This window comes from Parasteatoda tepidariorum, chromosome 1 (genome assembly GCF_982258835.1).
Source record: "Parasteatoda tepidariorum strain Cologne lab strain chromosome 1, Ptep-v5.0, whole genome shotgun sequence".
NCBI lineage: Eukaryota > Metazoa > Arthropoda > Arachnida > Araneae > Theridiidae > Parasteatoda > Parasteatoda tepidariorum.
The window spans coordinates 110891977-110906257 of NC_141755.1; the positions used below are offsets into that span (position 1 = coordinate 110891977).

At 34.9% G+C, this 14281-nt stretch overlaps 1 non-coding gene across 1 annotated transcript; it reads left to right on the forward strand.

Moving 5' to 3' along the window:
• The first annotated feature begins 11888 nt into the window (after nt 1-11888).
• On the forward strand, nt 11889-11961 carry TRNAF-GAA (transfer RNA phenylalanine (anticodon GAA)). The gene has a single exon. It is a non-coding gene; the product is annotated as a tRNA-Phe (tRNA).
• The last annotated feature ends 2320 nt before the right edge of the window (nt 11962-14281 follow it).

Sequence of the window (14281 nt, forward strand, 5' to 3'; positions counted from 1 at the left end):
GAATCCAGCCGGCAGAAGAATACCCCTGATTAAAATGGTGACTGGTGCATGTTAAAACTGTCAGGGTCACAAAGTCCTCCAAATTCTCATAACAAATAAACACCTCTGGGTACAAATCTAGCAGTTCCCTTGTCTTCTGGATTCGGTTCAAAATTACAAGGCCACGGAGTTGAATATTAGTAATCCTTAACTCGCAATTGGGTCAGTTGTGCAATGACTGTTATAAAATAAACTAATAAATTTGGCCTGGTTAATAGGGCGTTGAGCTCGTGTTGGTGAGAGTGGGAGTTTGAATCCAGCCGGCAGAAGAATACCCCTGATTAAAATGGTGACTGGTGCATGTTAAAACTGTCAGGGTCACAAAGTCCTCCAAATTCTCATAACAAATAAATACCTCTGGGAACAAATCTAGCAGTTCCCTTGTCTTCTGGATTCGGTTCAAAATTACAGGGCCACGAAGTTGAATATTAGTAGTCCTTAACTCGAAATTGGGTCAGTTGTGCAATGACTGTTATAAAATAAACTAATAAATTTGGCCTGGTTTATAGGGCGTTGAACTCGTGTTGGTGAGAGTGGGAGTTTGAATTCAGCCGGCAGAAGAATACCCATGTATAAAATGGTGACTGGTGCATGTTAAAACTGTCGGGGTCACAAAGTCCTCCAAATTCTCATAACAAATAAATGCCTCTAGGTGCAAAACTAGCAGTTCCCTTGTCTTCTGGATTTGGTTCAAAATTACAGGGCCACGGAGTTGAATATAAGTAGTCCTTAACTCGCAATTGGGTCAGTTGTGCAATGACTGTAATAAAATAAACTAATAAATTTGGCCTGGTTAATAGGGCGTTGAACTCGTGTTGGTGAGAGTGGGAGTTTGAATCCAGCCGGCAGAAGAATACCCCTGATTAAAATGGTGACTGGTGCATGTTAAAACTGTCAGGGTCACAAAGTCCTCCAAATTCTCATAACAAATAAATACCTCTGGGAACAAATCTAGCAGTTCCCTTGTCTTCTGGATTCGGTTCAAAATTACAGGGCCACGAAGTTGAATATTAGTAGTCCTTAACTCGAAATTGGGTCAGTTGTGCAATGACTGTTATAAAATAAACTAATAAATTTGGCCTGGTTTATAGGGCGTTGAAGTCGTGTTGGTGAGAGTGGGAGTTTGAATTCAGCCGGCAGAAGAATACCCATGTATAAAATGGTGACTGGTGCATGTTAAAACTGTCGGGGTCACAAAGTCCTCCAAATTCTCATAACAAATAAATGCCTCTAGGTGCAAAACTAGCAGTTCCCTTGTCTTCTGGATTTGGTTCAAAATTACAGGGCCACGGAGTTGAATATAAGTAGTCCTTAACTCGCAATTGGGTCAGTTGTGCAATGACTGTAATAAAATAAACTAATAAATTTGGCCCGGTTAATAGGGCGTTGGACTCGTGTTGGTGAGAGTGGGAGTTTGATTCCAGCCGGCAGAAGAATACCCATGTATAAAATGCTGACTGGTGCATGTTTAAACTGTCGGGGTCACAAAGTCCTCCAAATTCTCATAACAAATAAATTCCTCTGGGTACAAAACTAGCAGTTCCCTTGTCTTCTGGATTCGGTTCAAAATTACAAGGCCACGAAGTTGAATATTAGTAGTCCTTAACTCGCAATTGGGTCGGTTGTGCAATGACTGTTATAAAATAAACTAATAAATTTGGCCTGGTTAATAGGGCGTTGAACTCGTGTTGGTGAGAGTGGGAGTTCGAATCCAGCCGGCAGAAGAATACCCATGTATAAAATGGTGACTGGTGCATGTTAAAACCTTCGGGGTCACAAAGTCCTCCAAATTCTCATAACAAATTAATGCCTCTAGGTACAAAACTAGCAGTTCCCTTGTCTTCTGGATTCGGTTCAAAATTACAGGGCCACGGAGTTGAATATAAGTAGTCCTTAACTCGCAATTGGGTCAGTTGTGCAATGACTGTAATAAAATAAACTAATAAATTTGGCCCGGTTAATAGGGCGTTGGACTCGTGTTGGTGAGAGTGGGAGTTTGATTCCAGCCGGCAGAAGAATACCCATGTATAAAATGGTGACTGGTGCATGTTTAAACTGTCGGGGTCACAAAGTCCTCCAAATTCTCATAACAAATAAATACCTCTGGGTACAAATCTAGCAGTTCCCTTGTCTTCTGGATTCGGTACAAAATTACAAGGCCACGGAGTTGAATATTAGTAGCTGAATTTTTCTCTGTTCTGCTACTTTCGCTATGTATCTATAATTTCAACTCATCTCTCTCAAGATTCAGAGGATAAAATTGAGAATCATTAGATCCAACTGAACTCCGTGACAGAGGGGGATCTGTTACGTAGAGATAGCGGGTCTCACCGTAAACCTGGTGTCTCTGTAATGTACTTATGTGTACTATTTGTTCTTAAATTTTGACTTATGAGCCACCTCTCTCATGATCAAATATAGTAGTAATATTTTTGATCCCATCAAATACTCAAAATACTTTCCAAACAAATAGGGTCGGATTTAAAAACACCCTGCACTCAGTATTAATATAGTGATCCGTTCAAAATTGATACATCACTGTATAATATAAAAATTTTTATAAAATTTTGAATTAAGTAATTTTAGATGTCAAATTTCAAACAATATTTTTTGACAAATTAAAATTTAAATATTCGAATATATTTTTTGAAAAATTAAAATTTAAAATTAAGGTTTTTTTAAAATATTCTACCACAATTCGGCTGCTTGAACATTATTCCATCTATCGAATATTTTCCATCGATCTATCGAATATTTTTCCAACCAACTTCCTTTTGTTTTCAATATTCGAACCCACTCCCTTTTTTATCAGTACTCGAATCGGATATCATTTGGAGAGCTTTCAAGCCCACTCTCTTTTGAACAAATCTCCAACCCGCAATCTTTTTTATCGGTACTAGAATCCACTGATTTTTACCAGTTCTCGAACTCGCTATCATTGATTCAATACTGGTTTCTGCTATGATTTGATCATTACTTGTATCCACTATCTTTTATCGGTACAACGGAGGAAGTGGCACACCCTCTGAAGGTCGGTGAACACAACTGCAACAGGGTGCCGTGTGATGCATATAAAGAAATAAAAATACATAGAAATAAAAAAATTGGAAAAATGAAATTTTAAAACACCAAAATTTTTTAAATGTTAGATTGTAATTTTTTTCAAAGCATTTAAAATACTTGAAATTTAATTTTTTTTACTGCCTTATTACAATTTATTCATTTGTATATATACATTTTTTAAGAAACGAAGACAAAAAAAAATTGCCCCGCAGTGGACTGATCTTTGAGACACGGCTCCCAGTAGATCACCGAAGTCAAGCATCACTGGCTGCAGTCAGTTTGCGGGTGGGTGACCACATGGATCAGTCTGCGTAGGGACAAAGGGTGTGCGGTGTGGGTCCTCGTTGAACTGTTCTATCGTAAAGTGCTCGACTTCGCGTGCAACCTTCGGGATACCGAAGCGGGGGTGCCATCCCCTCTGCCGATGATCAAAATGGTTTTCCAGACAGTCGCCAATAGCCCATTGTGCAGCTCCAGTGCAGCGTAAATGAATTACAAAAAAATTTAATATACTGTTTCCTCAAAAGAAAGTAAGGTTACATGAGGTCGCAAGTTAACTGGACACACCAGGATATGTTATGAGTCTATCTCTGCATGTTTTATTTGTCTTATAGTGGTAATGATTGTAAGACACAGTTCCCAGTAGATTACCGAAGTCTTAATCATAAATAGTAGGAAAAAACAACAAAATACACCCCACATTTATCTCTTTAATACTGAGATCAAACCAGTGAAACACGTTAAATACCTCGGCGTCACGATCTCATATAATTTGAGCTGGAGTACTCACTTAAACGACATAATTAAAAGAGCCAGACGAGCGTTTTTTGCGCTCAAAGTCCTCCAGCATAAGAATTCAAAGCTTGATCTAGCAAATAAAAGAGCTATTTATATACAAGCGATTCGATCAATTCTTACGAATGCTTGCCCAGCCCTCACTACTATAAGCAACAACCTGAAAAAGAAGCTATCTACAACTGAAGGTAAATTTTTACGCACAATGACTGGCACCCCAAGGGCGATTAGCAATAGATTACTCAGAAAAGACTTAAACATTGATGATATCAATTGCTTTATAGCCAAATTGACCACAAAATTTTATAGCGACGCAAAAACATGCACCACATCAGATTTCAATAAGTTGTTCGATATTGATATAATCCGTGATAATTCGACTTTCAGCCCAATTACCGCCTTTTTATGCTAAGACTGCATACTATCAAAATACTATTCACTTTATCATACAACTCTACTCAAGGGGATCTCCCCATTCCAAAGATGATTTTCACTTCAAAACTAAAGATTTACTTCATTAAGGACTTGATTTGTCGTTACAACATACTACAACTTCAAAGATATTTAGGACCTCCTTAGAATACGACAAGGCAGAATCGATGAATCGGTTAGTGGCTCCGAGATAACCCCAATATCCAGCATCCAGTAGATCACCGAAGTCTTGCATTTCTGGCAGCGGTTAGGGAGAGGGGGAGGTGACAACAGGAGGGACCGAGGGTGTGCCGGTCCTCGTTGAACTGTTCTACTGTAGAGTGCTCGATTGCAACAAGTTAAAAGATATTTTGTCAAACTTTTGGTTAATTTAAGTATTTTGTTAACAACCCCATTACATGTTTTGCACCGTTCTTTTAGCAAAGTAAAAGCTACGAAAACCTATTTAAGATCTACAAAGGCACAAGAGAGTTCTTAAGTAATAATTTCTATCAGAAAAACAATTGATTTTGAAGAGTCTATAAAACTATTTGCGTCTGCTAAAGTACGAAAAAATACATTTTAATGTTCATGCTTATATGTATTTATGTCATAAAAGATTACATTCATTAAAAATATTACTTTTATAGATATTTATATTTGAGTATTTGAGGTGATAATCTTCATTCATTTAACTGACAGATTTCTTTTTTTTTAAACCTTGAAATCATTCATTGTTATTCATTTTCATTATGTCTTTCTTAGATCACCATTCAGGGTTGATTTCAATTTTCTAATCATCTGGTATTAATATTGTAATTTAAAATATAAAAAGCAATTTTATACAGCGTATAACGACACCTTATTTACTAAAAACAAAAGCAAATTTTCTACTATAAAGCCAAGTAAAAAAAGCTCTTAAAATCTGGTATTTCATAAAATTTTAGTAGTTTTTGTTATTATTTTTGTGGATTTTATATGGAATAAATTCTGAATCCGATAAATGATTTTTCTTTAAATACTTACAACTGTGGTAATAATATTTTATAAATACTTTTATCAGTTTTTTTAAACTTATTCAATCCTAACTATGGAAACCGTTAACAATTCGAAAAGCTAAATTAGATTTATTGTTCATTCTATTTGATATGTATTTATTTATAAATCAGTTTTTTGTACATAAATTATTTGTATCTGTCAAATTGTTACGTAAGCTGATTTCTTAAAAGACTGAGTACTCTGTAATTACTTATAAGTAAACCTAGTTTTAAGCACTATATAAAAATTTCTCAAACATTTCATAGCAAAATTTGCCAATATTCTCAGAGGCATTTATAGCATCAGATATATTTAACATAGATTCCCAAATATTGCGTATTAATATTTCTAAGCATTTATTTCATACTGCAATGATTATTTTTCAGGCTATTTTATATATTGTACATTCATTGTTTCACTCACTATTTTACAGGTATTTATATTGAATGTTTATCAAAGTGCGACTCAAAATTAATGACTAATGATTATGTTATCAGGGCCTGATCTGGACATCAGGGAATCTCCACTTGTTGTAACTTTAAACCAAATTTACTTGTTATTTATTTACAAAATGCCTTTAAGTTATATATGACATAAGTGAATAGTAAATATTAGTAAATTTGCGGTTATATTTCTTTTAATTTTCGCTAACTCATAATTCTAATACGAGGGTTGCTATTTATATTTCTGGCCTAATAATGAAAAAACAAATATGTAGGATCGAAATTGGTTTTATTGTTCATCAAAATATTCTCCATGATGATCAATACACTTTTGCATGCGTTTGAACCAATTTTCAAAGCACTTTTTCCAGTCCGATTGAGGTAACTCCAAAACATGCGTTTTGAATGCATCAACCGCTTCTTCGGGGGTCGAAAATCGTTGTCCACGTAATTTATTTTTGATGTGTGGGAATAAAAAGAAGTCATTGGGTGCCAAATCAGGGCTGTACGGCGGATGACCCATTAGTTCGATCTTTCGCTCCGTCAGAAATGCCTTTGTTTGAGTCGATGTGTGAGAGCTCGCATTGCATGATGAAGAATGATTCGCCTGTTCTTCTGCTTTTTTCGAATTTCTCCGATGACTTCTGGCAAACAAATGGTCATGTACCATGCAGAATTGACCGTCCTGCATTGCTCAAACGCCACTGTTGCCACATGACCGTTAATGCCGAAGAAACAGGCAATCATTTGTTTCGATGTGCTTCTTCCTCGAACATTTTTTGTTGGTTTTGCCTCGTCTTGGAAGATCCATACAGTTGATTGCTGTTTTGTTTCCAGCTCATATGCATAGATCCATGATTCGTCACCTGTGTAGATGTTATACACAGCCTTTGATGTACCTTGAACGTATTTTTCCAACATTTCCTTGCACCAATCGACACGAGCCTTTTTTGAGCGTTTGTCAGATTATGCGGGATCCAACGCGAACAAATTTTTTCCATCTTTTCTGGCACAACAACGGATTTTGGACGACCTGCACGGGATTCGTCCTGGATCGAACATCGACCACGATTAAATTCGTTATACCAATTTTTTACAGTGCTGTAGGATGGCGCTTTATCGCTGAATAAAGAATTAAGTTCATCGAAGCACTCTTGTCTTGACAATCCACGTCGAAAGTTATGAAAAATAATGGCACGAAAATGTTCTCGATTCAATTCCATTTTTTGAAAGAGAAGAACTTTTCAATTTACTGTCAACAACACAAATGAAGCTATAATGGTAAATCGTCTGCTGAATTTATGTTTAAAAATATCAAACTTTCGATTAAAATCGTCTGCGGTCGCCTAGCAACACTTACTGTTGCCAAGGCCAAAAATATAAATAGCAACCCTCGTATTAAGTACAATAAAGATTGAAATGTGTGAATGAAATTTCATTTCTATTAAAAAAAATATTCTGCTAAAGCAAAAAGTATGGAAATAAAAATGAGGAATATTTTTGGGTTTCATCAATTTTATCTTTTTCTTAAAAAATAGAGCACTAAAATTAAACTTTTAAAAGAATCACCGAATAAACTAAAAATCTAGAGTTGAAGACATTTTAAATCTAACATGAAATGAAATAAATTGTCATTTAAAACGATATTCTAAAAATTAAAAAGTAGAATTGATTTTTTTTGTGATACCAACGTTGCTAAACTAAAAAGAAGATTTTCCATTTTAATAATAAATTCTGTATTTCGATTTTAATGTAAAACTAGGAACCTTTCTGATGGTGCAATTTCTTATCAATGAGAAACTATTTCAGTAAAACCACCTTGTACTTTGTTACAAAGAGAAGAAAACCACGGAAACTTTCTTAGTTAGACTAACGATTTATAGACTAGCGATTTTCTTAGTTACACTAAACGAAATATATAACGTCACTGGTTGAAAATTGAATTTATAAAACTTAAGAGCAACAAAAAAAAAACACATTTTATGTAGAAAATTCAATTTATACTTACCGCTTACTTATTACATTCATACGTGCTTCAGTTTAATTATAAGCGTGAATGATTTCAAAATATATTTAAATATTCTCAAATGAGCTTCTTTTTAAGTTATGAAACCTTTACACAGGTTTTAACAGCTTTATAGGTGTGTGTTCTTTCGTAAAAATAGTAAGATTTTTAGAACTTGATGAGAGTGTGTTTCTTATTTATGAAATTCAATGAATTATTTCATGTAATAAGTGCTTAAAAAATTTTTTTTTGTGTTTGCAGCTAGCACATTGTAAAAAATTGCTGTAATTTTTGCAGCAAATTACCATGCATTTTTTTTACAGTACCGGTGTTGTAACGATAAATGAACCTGGTTGGCAGAACGCTGGACTTCATGAGAACGGGAATTTAGCCATTCGAAGACTCTCTGTGTAGTAAATAGTGACTGATGCAAGTTAAATCTATCGAGTCACACAGTTCCCATAAACAATTATACCTCTGAGGGTACTGAATTGGAGATTGATCGTTCTCTGGATCAGGTCAAAAATTACGATCTGTGGAAGAATGAATGGATGTATGAATATGTTCACCCTGTAAGCGGGTGTGACGTATGGGTGTGGCAGAAGTCAAATTCTTGGTCATAGATGGCGCCACTAAAAAACAAGAACAATCGCACACTTTGCTTTAATTGCCTACGACAACAGCAACAACGAAAAATGAAAATGCTTTTTGCTGTAAAATCGATTGTTTTTATCACTTGTGCCAGGTAACCCCCATCAGTGCCGACTGAAATCATTTGTTGCCATTTTCAGTTGGTTGAAGAACATTCGATGTGTTTAGCACTTCTCTTTCTTTTCATACTATTAATTAAATTTTATGTTAATTTCTTAAAATGTTTTAAGAAGAAATACGCAATAAGTAAAATTAACAATAAGGGGATCAAACTTTTGACCTCTCCCCTCACCAAACTTTGGAACTCTATTTTCTAGATTGCAGCAATCCCCTTTATTTTGGGAGTCAATAATCATAATCGGTAGAAAAATTGTTATTCAGAGAAAATACGTTATTGCATCTGATTTCGTAACCTAAAGTATCATCTGCACTAACTAATTAACAGATTTAAGACCACCCCCACTCCTTGAACTATTAACTTGTACAAGAACTTAAAAATGCTGTCATTAGATCATAAGTTATTCAAGATGTTTCGCTTATTTATTTTTTTACGCACTGTTCATTACTTTAATTCTATTATAACAAGATGCTCCACACTATACACAGTTCTACTATAACAAGATGCTTTACAAGATGCTCAAAAATAACAGTGAAAACGGGTAAAACCGAAAAACGCAACGCGCAAGTGCACAGAAACTTGTTTCTTCCGCATAGATTTCCACATGAAAAAAGCTTCCTAATCTTTTCCGCTGGAGAGTTTTATTTAAAATACTTCTATAGAAAAAGAATGGAGTTCGATCTGGAAAAGGTCGTCAACTTTATTTCAATGCAACTATTATAAAAATATTTATCTATTAGAATTGATAGATAAATATTTTATGTAATATGTATAGTTTTACTCGGCCATATAGGCAGAGGGGGTAAGATTGTTCCTGAATTCCAGTGGCGCCATATATGGCCAAGAATTTGACTTCTGCCACACCTGCTTATAGGGCTGACCCATTCATACATCTACAGATCATAATTTTGACCAGAACCGGAGAACTATCAATCTACAATTGAGTACCCCCAGACGTATTGATTTTTTATGAGAACATGGAGTACTTCGCGATCCAACAGATTTAACGTGCAACAGTCACGATTTTACTTCACCGGCCGGCTGGATTCGAACTCCCGTTTTCAAAAACGTGAGTCCAGCGCCCTACATGCCAAGCTATCTCGGCCTTGTATAATATGTATCTACTATTACTATGGAAAGCTCCCCAATCGGTGCTCAGGGGGTAATTTTGAAGTTGACAGTTAGGTCCGGCAGGAGTGTCTTCTAACGTTTGAGCTTTAAATTTGGAGTGGATTGGTTCATAACAGCGAAAATTATCGGAATTCTCCCAACACTGTTTTGAGTCGTAATGGCCCAGTGGCTAAGGCAACAAACTGTCATTCCGAAGAGTTAAGGTTCGATTTCCAGAGGCGGTTTGAAGCCCACTCAATTAGATCGATGGGCATCAGTTGATGCGTAAAGTAAAGGGGGCCTGTGCTTACCACATTGCCACAATTATGCCGTCAGTCACGAAATACTGCAGTCTTATCCCCCATGGCCCACTACGGGCTGTTGTGAGAACTTTATACTTGACCATCACTCCCACCACTAAAATTTTAATTGAACGATGCATTTAAAATATTATGTAAAACATTGTGTAAAATTAAAAAGAAAACTGAGAAACTATTAATATTGAACTATCGGTAGTTTTAAGCAATGTAGATGCGGAAATAATTACATTTTCCACACAAGGTGATGAAAAAAATCCAATTCGAACGTGCTTAAAATTTCAAAAGTAATTGATAAATAGTAAAATATTTTTCTGAAATTATTTAAAAACAGGAACAGAGAAAGAATCATCTTCCAATATAAAACGATCCGTGAAAATTGTAATATAATTTTATTTTATCCTACAAGACAAAAATGTTTAAATTAATGTTATATTTAGTAAATAAGTAAAACTACTTTCTTTGAAAATATATTCTGATTCAATGCGATGAAAGAGGGATGGAAAGAATAAAATTAACAATTAGCTGCTCAAGCACTCAAATTAACAAAATTGGGGTTATTCCTTATAATTTGAGTCAAAAATTCGTCGTAAACGACGATCTCTAGAACACCGATTCCCAAAACGTGTTCCGTGTAAGGCCGAGAGTTAAGACAATTCAATTAAATTGAGCCGTGATGGGTCAGGGGATAGAGCTTTTCAATGAGGTGAACCGGATTCGAATCCCCTCGATGGCTGGTCGATACGAATTCCACATGCTGCTTGCTGACGTAGAATATCCACAATGGTAAATGGATCATGGGTTAGACTCCCCTTGCGGTTAGGCTAACTGTGGGAGGCTTTCTTCTCCATGTAACGCAAACGCGGGTTAGTTCCATAGAAAAGTCCTCCATGAAGACAAATTTCTTCCAATACTTGATCCAGGAGTTCACTTGTCTTCTGGATTTTGTTCAAAATGACAAGGCTACGGAACATTAGAAGTGAGGTACAAATGGGTCGGCTATTCAACGACGGTTATAAAATAAAAATCAATTAAAGTAGTAACAATTTTAGAAACCTAATATTATATCGAATCATTATTTATTTCAAATTCAGTTTATTTTCAGTTCATGCATAAACTAAATATAATAGTCCAGAAAAATTCAACCATCTGACATAACACCTAATTTTAAAATTGTTTGAACTATAACAAAAATCAATTCAAAATTATTTTTTTGTTTATTAAATCGGTGTTCCCCCACTTAGAAAAAAATTGGAAAACGCAGCTCGTAATGGAAAATATGTTTTCTTATGCAGCGTTTAATAAAATATTTATAATTCACTTAAACTATTAAGATAACACTGTGTGACAATCTTTAGATCAAAAAATTTTTTGTTTATTCTATATATATGTTACTGTGAATGACCGAAATCGGTGGTTGTCTACTTTCACCCTTGAATGTCAACAATCACATAGTCGCTTTGATGAATGTCTGAAATATTTGTTATATCCAATTTTATAATAATTTATTCGCTGATATTATTTGATAGAATTACATTTATTCGATAGTTTAATACTTACTGACGATAGATTAGAAGAAACATCAGTGTTTGGAGTTTCGGTCATATGTATACCGGGCAATGGTACTTGACGTTAAAAAAATATCATGTAGGGTATACCGGGCAGTGGCACTGAACCTTAAAAAAACATCCGTGTCGGATATACCGGGCAGTGAGACTAGATCTAGTAAGACTAGGTCTTTGGTAAATGTCCGAAATATATATACTAGGTCTAGTTAAGTGCCACTGCCCGGTATACCCTACACTGATATTTTTTAAGGTCAAGTTCCATTGCCCGGTACTCCAAACACTGATGTTTCTTCTAATCTATCGTCAGTAAGTATTAAAATATCGAATTGTGCCGAAATAGCTCAGTTGGGAGAGCGTTAGATTGAAGATCTAAAGGTCCCTGGTTCGATCCCGGGTTTCGGCATTGCTCTGCGCCGGCCAGGTGGTCGAGCGGTTAGCGTGCCTGACTGCGAAGCCATAGGCTGCGGGTTCGAATCCCGCTCTGGGCATGGATGTTTCTCTCTCTCTCTCTCTTTGTGTTGTCCTCTGTTGTGTGTGTGTATGATGTGTGACTGTGGCCCACCCTATAAACGGGTTTGTGGCAGTGTGGCGTGGGCAGTGTTGCTCGCCTCCGTGACTTTGGTTCACAGGTGCCCACTGGGTAACGCGAAATGAGCAACAATTCTGGTATAGTATAGGCAAAAGATTCAAATTCCGTGCCTGCCATTGGAAAAAAAATATATCGAATTAATGTAATTATATCAAATAAATATTATAACATCAACGCATAAATTAATATAAAATTGGATATAACAAATATTTCGGACATTCACCAAAGCGACTATGTGATTGTTGACATTCACAGGTGAAAGTCGACATTCTCCAGATTTCGGTCATTCACAGTAACATATATGGATTTTTATTTATGCTTGGAATTTTTATTGGGCTCCATATACCCTTTTAAATACGGCGGTTTCCGTGATGAAAAGCCGAATGAAAAGCTTTTTCTTATAATATTAATGGACTCTTAGCAATTTTCTTAAGTTGCGAAATTAGACAAGAAAACGTGTTTTCTCAGAATAAACATTCCACTTCTTCGCATTCGGATTAATGTCGTTCAAATATAGAGAGTAGCTTCAATCTAGGAATTATGGTCCGAATATATTGGTCAGGAGGGCAGTCTAAAGGTTGGAATCTTTTTGAACGAAATGTATCGAATAATTCTTCAAATTTTAAAAATACGAATTTTTCTAAAATTTGATATTTTGTAAAATATTTGACCCATTTTGCTTAAATTTTTAAGTAATAAAAATAATTAACATTTTATAAAAACCTACTTTCTGATAAAGATTTTTCCTAAACGTGAAATTACACAACTTTTAAAATGTCGACACAGAGTATTTCCATTTTTTCACTATGACAGAAATCCTAGCCCAATAAAGGTTTCCAAATAACGTCTACATTTGGCCTATCGCCTCCCTCCCTCTAAATGTTAACTGCCATCTTCCTTAACTCTATTTTCTGTATATTTATTTTTTTAAGAAGATATACATATATTTATTTTAATTGAATTCGTTGATAATTAAAATTTGAAAACTCTATTGTTTATCTTAACAATGAATTTTTTGTGCTTTCAGTTAAATCATGAATTTTCGTCAGAGATCCGCATTCAAGAAAATTCTTTGTTCTGAGAGAATCTGGCCGACAGATCTTCGCTTAATTTTAATTTGTTTTATATAATTCATAACTCTTCATCTGAACGATTGGTTTCGTATAAATTTTCTATTTCTATATTCGCTAACTTTTTATCATTAATTTAATTTATTTCCCTTTTAATATTCATCGCCCCCAGTTTGTGAACCACTGTCTTAATGCATGCGATGGGCATCATTATTTTTACAAGGAGAATAAAGGCTACACTGTCCGGTTTATTCTTGTCTGCTATAACCAACACTTCCTGGCGTGACAACCCGGGGGGGGGGGCAGAGGGAACAGTCTGAAAATTAAGTGAGAGGATGAAGGAAATATTTCGCCCCTCCTGAAATTTGAACATTAGCTGCCAAAATAAAAACTTTTTTTTTTCTATTTTGAAGTTATTTTCCAAAGAATATCCTTATATTCTTTTGAAACTTAATTAAAGGGTCAATAATGAGTCTGGCCCCTTCTGAAATTAGAAATAGAGAAAAAAAAAGCCTTTTTTTTCCAACTTCAAAGCGATCTTTTACGTAAAAAACGATTCCTCTGAAATTTAAGTAAGGAAGCGAATAACGTGCTTCCCCGCTTCTGAAATTTAGATATTCATTAAAATAATATCAAGTTAAATTGATAATTTCAACAAAAAAAAATCAACTTTGAAGTTATTTTTTAAGTTTTAAGCTTTATTTCACTCGGAACTTTAAATGAGAGGGCGAATAATTGGCTTCGCTCCTTCTGAACATTAGACATTTGTGAAAATAAAACAAAATTAAATTGGTTATTTTTTTAAAAAAAAGAACTTTTTTACTTCAATTTAGAAGCTATTTTTCGACAAGAAATCTTTCTTCTGAAATTTAGTTTAAGGGCCAATGAAGTGTTTCGCTCTTTTTGAAATTTAGACATTAAAACAAATAATGTGTCAAATTTAATTAACAAACTTACTAGAGAAGAAAAGAATTTTCCACTTGACAAGTGAAAAAACTTGACTTTCTTCTGAAATTAAGGTAAGCGGGCGAATAACAGGCTTCGTTATTTCTGAAATAAAAACA